Raw genomic sequence first — 14624 nt, forward strand, 5'->3', positions numbered from 1 at the left:
TAAATGGACAAATAGAAAGCTTGTCCTGGCAACATGGCTGCAACCTGCATACTGTCCCCAAGTAAGGTCAGAAGAATAAACTTGTATGTTCCTGCTCTCCTGGGGCCAGCTGGAGCAAGAAGGCTCAGAGGTGATGCTGTCAGTTGCCAGGATGAGGCTGGAACATGATCCCAGCTTAACCCCCTTTCCCTCGCAGTTCAGTTGGAGTGGCATTAGGCAGCACCTGCCTCACCAGCCACAGGGTAATTATCCTGATCCCTGCCACAGATGCAAGAAGGTCAGGTTGTTCCAGAGCTCCAAGCAGGGACAGGAGGTGGCCACAGGGCTGGTTTCAGCTGGTCACATCTGCAGTGCAAACCTGTCCCTGCCAAAGGGTCTTGTCCCCTGTGGAATGTCTTACTGGCAGCCTCACCCCACCCAAGACATGAGACCCTAACACAGCAGATCCATATATCCATGAGCTTCAGTTTTCCTCTAATTGCACCAGCAGCGGACTGCAAAAAACCCTAACTCTCACTCACTATTTAAAGTTCAAACTCAACACTCTTCTCTTACACTACCAAAAGTAACAGAGCAGAAAATAAAAAAAAAATCACTTTACAGTTATTTTCCACTCATATTTTTGACAAAGACAGCTTCAGAAAATGCCTTTCCCCCCACCTCAATCTTGTTTTCATTCCTTATTGTTGCTTCAGCAGTTCATTCACTGAAATAGTCTGGAGGGGACTTATGAATGTGGGTGTCTGAAATACACTGAAGCCTGACTGCTCTCAGATTTAAACATGGGGAAAGGGGGGGGGGGGGGAAGGTGAAAATTTATGAAATAAACAATTTATTATACAACACAGAAAAATAATATCTTTTCTAAAACCAGAAGGTGAGTGATAGCTCAGTAGTTCTCCAAGCCTCGATCCACCTTTTACAAAAACAAAACCCTGGAAGACTACGTAGTCCTAATGATCCTGCATTTCCAGCATGGAGAAAGGAGGAAGGGGAAAAGTTGGTACATATCTGCAATCACTATGGCTGGAAGAAGCACATGCCATTAGCTTGCATTCCTTAGCAAGACAGCGGCCACTGCTCCTCCTCAAAGGCATGACAATGCACAAACCTATGCAGTGCGCCAGTGCTTTCAGGTAACTACCGTATATGCTTGTATGCTGAAAGGAGATTTTTACATTCATAAAGGCAGAGCAAAACACAGATGCAATGACAATAGCAAACAGAAGCTATGACATAAAACCTACTAATATAGAAAAAAATGACACACGCTGCAGGACTGTAAGAGTTCTGCCGGCAGAGCTCTAACAAAGATGTACCCATACCTAATTAAAGAAAAAAGATACTCTTCCAAAAGCAGATGATTCATGATTAATTAGCAAAAACATGAGTGACTGAATAGACCACAAATTGCATCTTCTATTATGAGAATATTAACTTTGAATTATTAACTTTGAATGTACAACATACACAGAGCTTCCACAGAAGAACAAAGTAAGAAATGGTCACACTCGTGCAGAAGTCAGTTAAACATCATTTTTACTAATAACACCCACAAATGGCGGTATGAACCAAAATCCTTTTATAAATACAACAAACATTTAACTTCCATTGCTTTATAGAGAGCAATGTTACCATATGAATACACAGCTATCTATCTGTTTCTCCATTCTTTTGTTTCTTTTTCTGCTTTTTTAAACCTATCGTATTAGTATATATAAGTAAATAATGAATGCAATAAATTTGACTCTTATCAGAAATAAACCCTAGAATTTCATCAGACACCAACTGTGCACACAATACACAATGAGGAAGAACACAGAACTGGGAAAGGAGGCCACCAGGGAAAGGCAGGAAGAGGAAGGAGTGGAGTACTGAGCTGCCAGTATTGAGCTCCTCGCCACAGCACAGGCCCAGGGGATGTTTTTGTAAAAACAGGCAGGAACCTGTATTAAGCAAAGGCCATAAAAAGGGAGAGGCAATAAAATGTGCATCTACATATAAGACATAATTTTAGAAGTTCAGAGACAAATCTCGCTACACAAGACTCATGCATGCCTAATCATATGCTATAAAACTTAAAACCTGGACTGGTGTCCATCTCATTTACATTACTTTCTTTATACTGGCACAAAAAACAAACAACTATTGGCTAAGCAAAACACTACCCTGGTGGTTTGGTCATAAAACATGGACCACAACCAAATGCAAAGAAACAAAGTTTAAAATCCTTGACCTCAGCCTGTCAGTAACAGTCTCTTGAGATCCCAAAGCACAAGAAAATTCTCTTTAACCATTTAATAATGGGGATTTTCCACTTGTGCTTTCAGGTCTCTTGAGCATGTTCCAGCAAATGGAGGAAAAGATCAACCTGTTCTTTTGCTGTTCTTGCAGGCTCCTGCAAAATCCATCTCATCGCTAACACAGCCACTGCAAAGGTCAGACATCATTACTGTTTCTCTCAAATATTAAGCAGCCTCTCTGGAACAAATAAATAAACCATAAAGAGCTCTGCTTAATTAGAGTGGACCATGTGTGCTCGCATAAATAAAATACAAGCATGTGGCAAAGCAAGCATTATTTTGTTTATATATTATTCATTTTAAAATGAAGCTGTACACTAAATTAATACTCTCAGAGGAGGCTGCCCATAAGAACAACTCTCTTTCATCAACATTCAAGTTTCCAAATTATCTCCCCCTGTAATACTTGTCCTATAATTTTATGCAACTTATGCTGCATGGCTGACCATAACTATAGCACTTTTATGACACATATATGCTTGCTTTGTTACTTGTAAGGAAAACACACCAATAACATCTGCTATCATCTCAATAACCCAACGCACTGCATTTGTCTGACAGCAATTTGCAATTTCCCATTTTGAGAAGCATTTGCACTACAGCCATGCATAGAGCACGAGTTAAACACACTGACACTATGCCACAGGTGCAAATAAATTAAAAGGTCACTCTGCAGCTTTGGGTTTTTTACATCTACTTCTTCATAGCCTTCAGACTCAGTATGCACAAAATTTTCCTAAAACTATGATAAAATCATCTCCAAAATGCCAACAAAACTCTATTTTTTTAAAGACAGGAACATTTTTAATAATTAACTAACAGGTTTTGCAATCTGACTTTGAAAATTTAACCAATTTTATAATGTGTTTGAACATATAGCATAACTCAGAGCATTACTGCTGACCAATAACACCCGTGCTGGAGTTTTTACTATTTAATCGGAGTTCTGCATTTCTGCACCATATTGGGTCTGACAAAACCTATGCAGCAACACAAAGACACAGCCGAAGATCAACTTTTCAGCCTAAAGACATGAATTTAACATCACCTAATTCCTGTACAGTTGCCTATGAACTTCTGGTTTACATGGTTTCTATGAACCTAAGGGGAAGGAACGATAACTTTTTTTTTTCAAGAACTCTACTTAATTCAGGTGACAGACTGAAACAAGAAGATGAGTCACCATCATCCACAGCTGCTAAAGGGGAACAGAGTGAAACCCCCAGGCAGTGCAGGGCTCGCCAAAGCAGTGGAAAAAGCAAAGGGAACTGCCTAAGATGCTCAGCCATGCAAGACATGGAATTCTCATGTGACAAACGTCCCCCCTCAATAGATTTCCTCAGGCACCACATGGATAATGCTTTCATCTCCATACACAAGTTTTCTAGAGACAGATTCAATGATTCCAATACACTGAATCACTGTGATCTCTTTGTTAACCTGCATATTACTTCCTTAGCAGGTATTTTTTAGGAGTAGCATACAGAAAGTTGAATTATTCCGAAGACAAAATTTCTTTTCAATATAAAATTTTGTACTATAGCATTCATACCATATGCAAGTTCTTATTAGTTTTTTGTGTACTTGGCAGGGAAATATGTCTACACCTGATTAAAAAAAAAATCCAGCTATTTATATGACAGCAAAAGAGGCAAACCAAAATCATCTCAGTGGAGCTAAAAGTGGAACACATGTTCTGATGTTTCCTAACAAAAACTATAAGGTTTCATTTTACATTAGCTACTGTCATTAGAGTAGGCACTGAAATTGGCAATCTCTCTCTAAAAGATCAAGCTTTCACCTGCTATTTTAAGACATGACGTATTTGAGGACTGTTTTTACTAAATCTGCTCACCAGATGGTGAAAGTGTTGGAAATTAGAATCTGGAAAATAAATCTACAGTATAAAATAAGAAGCAGCTATGAGGATTCCTATAGAAATTTAGCATGAATTTTTCTTCATTGCCAACAAGTTCTTGCAGTGTAATCAGAAGAGCTCACAACCGTATTTGCTAAAAGACATAACTAAATTAACATTACTCATGAGCAAGACACTTTGCTTCACAGAAAGCTGAGGTTTTCCCTGGGCTAGCCAGTCAATACTGCAAAAAGAAAGAAAGAGTCCATCAAAAAGAATGTTACATGAAGACACCTTTGAGTAACAGCACCTGTATGTGAACCGAATTGGGAGCAGACAAGAGAGTCACACCTCAACAAAGCCCACATACACCAAATTTAGAGAAAAGAGAGAGGAGTTCCTTTCACAGATATTTCAGCTGACAACACAGAAAACAGGCCATTTGACATGAGGCAGTAACACCTGTGGCCTAGAAAAAACAGAAGGTACTACAGGTTGGCAAGGAAACCGCTTCTCACAAGACTGAGATGAGCCATGCTAGCATTATTTTTTGATGAACAAAAGCTCAAACTATAAAAATTTTAAAACGTAACATAAGAGGCTTCATCAAATACACCAGTTCCAATGAATATTTTTAATATATTCCGACACTTCAGTCATAACTGGGGAACAAAACAGCAAAGAGAGAATTGCCTCACAGAAGGTGCCTAACTTTGGACAAAAGCTGTGATAGGACAGTGTTTGTAAAAGGAAGGGCTGTGACAACCATGTACTGATCCCAACACACTGCCATGCTGTTTCCGGACACTAAGGCTGTGGTGTTCTCATCAGTAGGCTTCACTCCTCCAGTGAAATGTCCCACTCTAAGATAACCCATTCCAGCACACTTCAAGCAATCCTCATGCAGAATAACTTTATGACACCTCAGGAAGCACAACACCTTCACAGGATTTGAGCCTCAAACTCACAAGGGAGGGATGAAGTCTCACCCCTGTGCACCTTGTTACTTTCACAGGAGGGCACTGCCTCTGACCAGCTGTGGAGCTGGGACTGACTGGCACACTGTGCCACGAGCTATGCCAGTATATCTCAACCACATGGAAAAGTTCTTGACGAGATGATCTCTCAACTGCCTCTGCCATTTTAATGAACATACAGAGATCTTTTTGCACCAGTGACACAGCAGAAAGGAAGGACAACAAAAGTCACCATTAACTTGGACCAACAGAGGGGGGATGAAACCCTGTAATTTCTGTCTAATTACCAAGCTGAGGTATGATGGGCTGCCCTTGTGTGGATGTCAGGTGCCTGGTTCTTATGGGATGAAAGGCTAGAGTACTACCACTTCCCCCCATTTCAGGAACTGCTATGGCCTTTTCATGGCATTACTGGCCTCCTCCAGAACACACAGTACCTAACAATAAGAAAAGTAAATAGCAACACTTTTCTTCAATTCTTTAAAAGAGCATAAACCAATCTTCTCGTAAATTCAGGTCAAATTATACTTGGAAAGAACCACCATAAGTAGCTATGTCACCTTCAGTCACTTAAAAAAAAACATGAAAAACAACACTCACTATTTTAGGATTTGATTTTCTTTATATTCACCTCAGGAAAACTTTAAAACTCTGAAGAAGCATTTACACAAAGAGGTTCTTCCAAGAGGTTAGAGCAGTGGCCCATTATTCTTACTCTGGGCTCAAATGAAGAATAGTTATAAAAACCACCAAGGCCTGGATAAACGCACAAGATTCCCTTGGTGGCTTGACCCTTGACTGGTGAGTTGATTGACTCACACATCTCACCCACTCTTGAACACTTCTGTAATAATATTGTAGAATTGATATTAACAGCATAGATAAATGTACATCTCTGTAACAAGCCAAATCTAACTCTAATTTTCAGTCCTTATCAAGCAATTAAACTGGTTTTCGGTTTTTCAGAAAAAGTCAGAGAAAAAAATACATCAGAACTTTTCCAGAACATTTACAGGCAACAGACACATCAGAGAGCATAGGAACCCTGAGAACCTTGGAGGAGGTACAGGCTGGAAAGGGGAAGGAGGTACACTTTAAAACAACTGCAAGAAAGAAATGCCTCCTAATTCAAAGAAATGGGTCTATATGAAATATCAAATTGTAGTGGACATGGTTATACACTGGCAGCATTCCCAGAGCATCTTTTGGCCAACTACTGTAATAAACAAACAAATCCTATCAGTCTTAAAGAGCACAAAACAACACACATCCCTATAAAATATTGCAAAAGAATATTCTTTCCTTGTGTTTGAGAACATATGCAAGTATCTTTGACATTTACAATCCACTCTTGTCCACAGTCCATGGATAAAAAATCAACTACAATATAAAGTGGAGAGGAAAAATTCAGTTCAATAGGAAACATTCCCAGTTAGGACCAACACATACAGTAAAAACTGGAAAATGTGATCGTAGCTTCCTGGCCTCATCAGAAAAGTTTGTTTTTCTACTTTGTTACACCCAAGTTTTTCCATAGGCCTCGAACTGAATACTGTTGAGCTTTGTTTTTATTAGCTTTTGGAACAGAGAACAATAATTACCCAGAGTTTAAATTCCTTTATGAGAACAATTCATTTGGAGAAAATAGTCAGGGGAAAAAGAACCCTGTAACAATGGAAAATACCAAAGGTCTTCCAAGACTTAAGATAAGGAATCAGGCACAGTCCTCCATCCCTCAAAACACTTGAGTGATGGATAATTTCTTTTCTATGGTAAAGCTTCACTATTGTTCCTAATTTGAGGCAATTAGGAAGTAATTGCACTTGAAATTATTTCAATCTACAAGGGGGAAAAAACACCAAACAATCAATTCTAGGACCTGGAAAACCTTCAGGTATCAATACAAATTTATGGCACCATTTCCTTCTGATTTTTGGCTCAACTGAAGTCAGTTGACTTTGGTAGTCAGTTGACTACCAAATTTCAGTCTTATATAGCAAAGGTAGCTAAAAGAGAGACTGCAAATAAACCCTCACCTACAAAACAGAATTCCCTCTCCAACCTTCTGAGCATAATGAGGTACCCTTTACCAAATTCTGTCAGAAATCAGCTTGGCTTTGAGGACTAATTAAAAAGTTTCTAGTGACATGCAAAAGGGCAGAAAGAAAACACCATTTCCTTTCCAAAGCTGTTCTAGCAGGGCAACCAAGATTTAGCTTCCAAAAATTGAACACTGTACACAGCCTGGCACTTGTCAGACAAATTTGTTAAAACAAGTCATAGACTCATAGAATGGTTTGGGTTGGAAAGGACCTTAAACAGCACCAAGTTCCAACCCCTGTGCCATGGGCAGGGACACCTTCCACTAGGTTGCTCAGAGCTCCATCCAGCCTGGCCCTGAACTCCTAAAAGGAGAGATGACTAAGTGCAAGTAAAGCAGCCTTTATTTGGAGTAATTCTGTTTCCTAACACTCCTTAAATGCCATATTACAGAAATTGCTCTGCTTAAATGTCAGCCTGCAGAGGTTGATTCCTGGAACAAGAAACACCAGCACATCCCTGGCTGCTACAAGAAAGTTCACTGGGCAGAGGAAATGAGAAATTCCTACTAGCATTACTAAGTAGTCATTTAAAAGAATACATTTCACATTTCAAATTTAAGGCTATTTGGCACCTAGCAATTGATAACTTTATGTGCAGCCTAAGGACACGGACAAAGACAAGGGGGCAGGGATGCTAACAGACCAAGGTACTTTACTGCCATGTTGACCAAGGGACTTGCAAGTAGCATCTTCGAATCATAAAAGTTGTATTTTATTTGAAATCTTTTTTAAAAGCTACGTTTTGATGAAACAAACAAACTCAAACACCTTACATAAGACAATAAATATCAGAGTGGGAAAAACATTTAAAACATTCATGCCCTATGAACTAAATAAAAAAGACATGCTGACCTGTAAATGTTAACCTAGTTTATTATTTTGCTGATCATGAGACATGCACTAAGTAGCAGATATACACCAACACCTCATAAATCAGTCAGACAAGTCTAAGGAACAAGCCTTACCAATATAAGTACGTGTAAGGACCAAGTGCAGCTGGAGCCAAATTGACCTTAAGAAGAACTTGGAAATAGCAGTTGATGTGTGGGTGTTTTGTTTGTTTCAGGTTTTGTTTGAATTTTGGGATTTTTTTTTTTTATTCCAAAGAGCTTTGCTTATTTAGTAGCATTCTAGCCCTTGACAAAAGTTTTAAATCAGTATACTTCTGGATGAGTGAATCTATACTGACTCAAACTGGTTTAAGGTCTACAAGGAACTGGCCAAGCTCTACACATACTAGTGTGAAAAACAATTTCAGAATACCACTGAAACTGAATTCTGCTTGTTCAGCCATAATCAATAGACAGGAAATATACATGCATTAAAAAACCCTGCACCTGATTATATAATAAACTAATTTGTACTAGGCTACATGTATTATTGATCCAATAACAGCCCCTTCTTATTTAGGGGTCAGGTCATACACCTGGAAAAACAGCAACATAAGGAAGTACTAGTAATTTTTTTTCCCCCCATGCTGTTTAATGTCTGGATACCAACTAGTTCTAACAGCATGGTTTGGCTTTGTCTGCATTAGGATTTAGGGGCACACATTTCATGTTACACAGAGACATATTTTAAAGGAACAAAAAAATCCCCATCTCAGTCTTCACTATACTCACTGAAATGCCTAGTTTCTCCTGGAACTCAGCAAAGGCTAAGTAAAATTTCTTTGTTCTTGCCTGATATCAGAGATACAGCTTACCACTCCAAACTAATGCCACAGTTCAAACTAGAACATTAACAGGGGAATTCAACCCTTCAGTTTACAGAAGGGGCATAAGCAGAAGGCAAAGTCAGCCCTCCACAGACCCTATAAGCACTGGTGCCTTTCTCTCCTGATGAAAAGAATTCAGACTCTTCCATGAGACTCTGATAAATCGTTTCATATACAACTTGTGCTTCTTCCAACATGCTCAAAGAACTAATTTCCCTGTGATGTTATTAGAGTTCACATAGATCAATACTAAAGATTATGGACCAAATTCACCACTGTGCTACGCTGTAATGCCATTAAACAAATACCCTTTCTAATCCAGAATTAACAGATCACACTGAGCTTTGAAACTGGGTTCAGCCTGCTCACAGTGTCTAAATAAAACTTACCAAACCAAACCCAGTGACACTGACATTAATCTCAGCAATGTGGCTGTGAATCAGCCCTGGTATTTTTGTTTTGGTTTTCATGGCTTGCCTCTACCAGCACTTGTATCATGGAACATCTGCATGGAACTTCTGCCTTGGACTCATCATCAAAGCACATTTATTTCCATCAACTAACCTGCGCTTCTGGAAAAAGTCGTATTGATTTTAAAAGTAACGCAAGCAGGATTTGTAAGAAAAAAAAATTTAACATTTTTAAAAGGCAAGTTTTTGTTGATTGGAACATTATGTGGTTTGACAGGCACTTTTTTTTAAAACATTTTTTTCTTTTTTTTTCTCAGTACACATGGCAGAAAGTTTCAAAGCTCACAGTAAAAGCTTCTAGTCCTGTATCTAAAAGGACACTTAAATCCTCCTTTTAATTATTATAGATGCTTTTATATCTTTTGTAAACCATATCTTCCCTCAAATCTCAATTGCTGTTTAATAAATGTTAGATAAAAATAAATCTGTCTAAATTTACCATTTTGCTCATACTCTCTGAAACATCCTGTTCTTAAGCACAACACTGGAGTTTAAAAAAGCAGCTTAATGAAGCAGTGAGAGAACCAGACACCTGTGCTTTATTCCCAGATCTGTTGTGTAAAAGCAGTTTTTTTTTTTGCCAGTAACTAAACATAGAGAACACACAGAATGAGCTCAGCACTGGGGTGCTCAGGTCTGTCGCGCACCATCGTGTGTTGGTCATGGTGACTCTGTGATGCCTCTATGAAGACACCAGCACAGCACAACAGGACTCCCAGCACACTTCCCCCCAACAAAAAAAAAAGGTCACAGAATATTGGAATATGAATCCCAATATTACCAGGTAGATTGTGCCTGGGCCAGTCTGACCCTTGCTGCTAGGCCAAAGGCAGCAACTGTGGTGTATCACCCCAGAGACACCTTTAGCTTGCTGGTGGTGGCAGCTGGGCAGCTGAACAAGTCCAGGCTTGGTAGGAACTCTGTTTACCTCAGGTGGAAGGGCTTCAGGCTAATGGTGAGGAAGAAGGAGACAGATTCTGCCAGAGGGTTATATCCAGAGCTTTATTCCATGGTCACAGAGGTCTGAATCTTGGTAACAGCTCCAGCAGAATAGCGAGCACATGGTCTCATTACCTTTTTAAGCTCCCAGGGGATGGGGAGGGAAGGGGCAGGTGAGCACCAACCAGGTGGGAGGGGCAGGGTCTCAGGGGAAGATGACACCCAGAAAGGCCAATGACCCCTGGGCCTGAGGGGCATCCTTTGAACTTGACCAACCACACGATGACCTTCCTGGAATGTTAAGCCTGATTGACAGGACTCACTCAACAAGGGGGCGAGGGGGAAGGGAGAGAGGTATAGGCACACCTGGGAAGGGACCCGGAAGTTTAAAACAGGCTATTATAACACACTGCAACAACAGAAGGAGCACAGCTACCAGAGAGACACCAAGAAAATGGGACTCTCTCATTTGCTAATGGTGAGGTGACATCAGGCACTCTCGGTCACATCTCGGGTCTCAAATCCTTTAATGCAGAACAGGTCACTATTATTTCAAAACAAGATCAAAAGAGATTTCGATCAGCCACTTTTCCAGTGAAGTGCTGGCCGAGAGACCTTAGGTCAAAATACCATCTTCCCCTACCTTGACCAAGACCAAAATACTTTTCCACAGATGACTCAAAAGCCATGGATCAGACAGCAAGAAAGGAAATGTGATGCCGCAGCCTAGGCAGCTGTGCAGGCATCAGGGAAACAAAACTCATGCCTTTGGCTACCAAGGCCACTTTCACATTAGATATTCACTCATTTGCTAGAACCAGTAAAAATAGCCTCATCTATTGCAGGGGCAGGAATTTTGATGTCAACATTCCCCTACTGCACATATAATTTTTTTCGGGTCCTAAGGAATCCAAATTCTTCTTTTACACTAAGCAGATAACTTTTAGAGACAAGCTGAGGACACTTTTTTCCTCTAGGAAGAAGTAATAGAGTATTAGTGCACCTTCCCAGAGGTAAGAACCTTTACCCCTCCTTGAACTCAAGTTTTTTCTAGCCTCAGATCAAAGTATGGCTACAAGATTAAGGGGAGACAAGAACAGAGGGACAACTGTGCAGGTTTTTGCTGCAATATGGCAGTATTAATAGAGATTAGTATTAATAATTAATATTTTGACAAATAAAATTAAGGTATTTTTCACATAAAGAACCATAAAAAGCAAAAGCAGAAAACAGGATTCAAATGCTCTAAAAAGTATCTCAGATCTCTGCTTATACATGAAAATAAGGACCATGAGCCAGAGGAGAAACCTCAGATGGTATTTATCATGGAAATAGATAAATAGGTCCATTCACTAATGGATTGCAAATGATAAGACACAGCCTACACATTTCACTGCTTCTTAATCTCCCAAGTCCATTAACTCACTGCATTATCAAGAGATGAGCTTACCTGTAAGGTGCATCAGGATTTTTTATTAAATTACCTTAGCAAGAAACAGAACTTCATCTGTGTCATATATCACTATATCAACATTACTGATCTAATATAGCTGACTTGCTACATTATTATATATTATTATAATGAAGGAAAGCAGCACCTGGAGAAACATGCCATAATCACAACCTAGCACCAAAAAGCCATCTGGCACCTACGATCCGTGATGTGCTGCTTGGCTTTTCTCACTCAGAGCGCTGCACTGTTCTGTTTTGTTACATGCATTACTTCATTTCAGTGCATCATCCTGACCCAAGGAAAACAGTTCTGACTTAAGTGGAACATGGGGCTGTTTCCTTCAAACAGATTCAAAGATGCAGTCCTTGCTACTTGCAAATCAAAGCAGCCTCTTTCCAAGAACACGGTCACTTCTCATGCTGAGCAATGGGCTTGCACTAAGCATCTAATAAAGACCTGCAGATAAAAGGCACACTTCATGAACCAAATGATGGAGTACAAGGACAGAGAATTCACTGTTCTTGCTTCATGCAGATCTCCCACTGTTACAAGAAAGGCTGCAGGAATGTCAGAAATGCTCAGGGAAAAGAATACTTCTTAGCCTAAACAAGTAGTGGGAAACAAAAAATATTTCAGGTGCACAACACTCCCGAAACAGATCTGTAGCCACACACACAAGACTTTCTTCTGTTTGCTCAACTCTTCTGCAATTTTATGTAATGGTTTGAATAAAGCCTAAGGAAACAAGGATCAATAAAATTACTTCTCACAGATTTCTACACAAAACTATCTCCAAGCCCTCTGATAATGCTGGCCTCCAAAATCAATGGAGTAACAATATCAACGTAGAAATGGATACTTCCCAAGGCATTCAAAATTTAGGAATATTAAGGGGTTTGGAGCTGTCTCCTCTTGCATTCTGTTTTAAAGGCAAATTTCTAATGCAGCACACAGTCAAAACTCCTGGCAGGGCCTCACTGTGTCATAAGCTCAACTTGTGGAAGGCAGAGTCAAAATCTATGCCTTAGCAACCTGAAAGGTAGTGGCAATTTGCACAGCCAGTACCACTTCCTTTTGTCTCACATGTTGTGACCAAGGCAACAGTTACTCTGGGGACCAGCATAACAAAAAGGAAGACCTTTTACAATCTGCAGAGGTATCCCAAACTGAGCAATGTGCCTTACACATATCAAGAGGTTTTGTGGAGGGTTTTTTCAAATACATTCAGCTCTGCATCGTTAAAAATAATTGCAAAAATTACAGTGATTACACTTCCTGATGTGATTTCTAACTTGTTACCCTGCACCATTTGCAGCAAAAGCATTAGTACTGGTGTGGAGGACAGAGACAGCACACAGACATGAAGTATTTATAACACTCATCTACACACAATTATTCTAAACAAAAATCTCTGCTATGTTTTGCATTTAACAGACAACCTATCAAGGAAATAATACACACCATGGTGGTATCAAGACAGACTGCTGATGGCCTTGTTACACACTCTTACATGTTTAATAGTAAAGAAGTGAATTGCAATTACAGAAATTGAAATGAACTTAAATACTCACCAGTCTGTGTTTGCATGCACACAAGTGAAAACTCTACAGATTACAGACTTTATCTCTAAAAGCTATACAGAACCAGAAACAAGTACCAAAGGATACCCTCACCCGTATTTCCTTTTCACACAAAAACAATGCACATTGCACACAGCTGAAGAAGTTAAAATGCTTTTCCAGGTTACTGACAGGTAAAACTACATTGCATTGATGTGAACAAGTGGTCACTTCTGACAGTGCTGCCCTAAGAAATTGGACTAGTTTTGTAGAAGTTTGGGTATGTGTCTTAAAAGTCTCTCCACTTCACACAAAATTCCATCTGAATTCAAAAAGTAATGGATACTAATCCACATGCTCCCAAAAGCCTCAAGAATCAAATTTAGCCAACACTGAATGGCTCCATGGCTTCTAAACTATACTAACTCTTGATCAATACAAATACAAGCACAAATCCCCAAAAGCACACAAACACCAAAAACATCTATTCCACATGAGATGTTTTTGAGGGAATAGTTAAAAAGAAATGCATCTCAGGGCTGTGAGTACCCCAGACAATTTGGATCCTCAAAACCTTTTATGTAATGCATTATACCCAAAGGGTATACCAGAAGAAACTCCTCGGTACAGGCTACATTCACCTGGACCCAAATCACTACACCAGCCTTGCCTCTGTTCAGAGTTACCTGCAGCAAAACCATTATCTCCTAAAGTAATATTGCTCAGAGAGGAGAACACAGGAATCTCCCCCATTTCATGGGCAGCCAATGGCCAGCTCCAAGCTTGAAGTACTGAAATGTTTTCTTTTATCACCAGAGAACTTGAGGGAGAAGATGGATCTTGCAAAAGCCCTTCCTGTTCCACAAAAAAAATGCCTACAAACAAATTAAACCCAGGTAGACAATGCCAGTAAGGGCCCTCTGAGGGACAGATGCCTGTCTCCTCCCCACCCTAAGGACTGGAGAGCCAAAATAATATTTAAACTTGCTTCCACACTTTTTAATAGCTTTTTTAATATTTGTGACAAAACAGATAGTAAGCAGAGTGAAATGTCTGCTTTCCCTGACTTAACTGCAGCTTTCCAGAATGGCCAACAGAACTTCCTTGTAAATGCAGCTTAAGAGCTGCATTATTAACCTATTGTATGAACTTCACAGAAAAGATTAAGTATTCCAGTATAAAAAGAAAATAGCTTAACAATAAATAAATTTATAATTAGTCAACAGAGATCAATAACCACCTCTGC

The 14624-nt window shown here is 39.6% G+C and overlaps 1 protein-coding gene across 2 annotated transcripts in view; it reads right to left on the reverse strand.

Moving 5' to 3' along the window:
• Positions 1-14624, reverse strand: part of PPP3CA (protein phosphatase 3 catalytic subunit alpha) — a 171207-nt gene that overhangs the window by 100824 nt on the left and 55759 nt on the right. The gene's annotated exons all lie outside the window — the stretch shown is intronic.

Source organism: Melospiza melodia, chromosome 5 (genome assembly GCF_035770615.1).
Source record: "Melospiza melodia melodia isolate bMelMel2 chromosome 5, bMelMel2.pri, whole genome shotgun sequence".
Taxonomy (NCBI): domain Eukaryota; kingdom Metazoa; phylum Chordata; class Aves; order Passeriformes; family Passerellidae; genus Melospiza; species Melospiza melodia.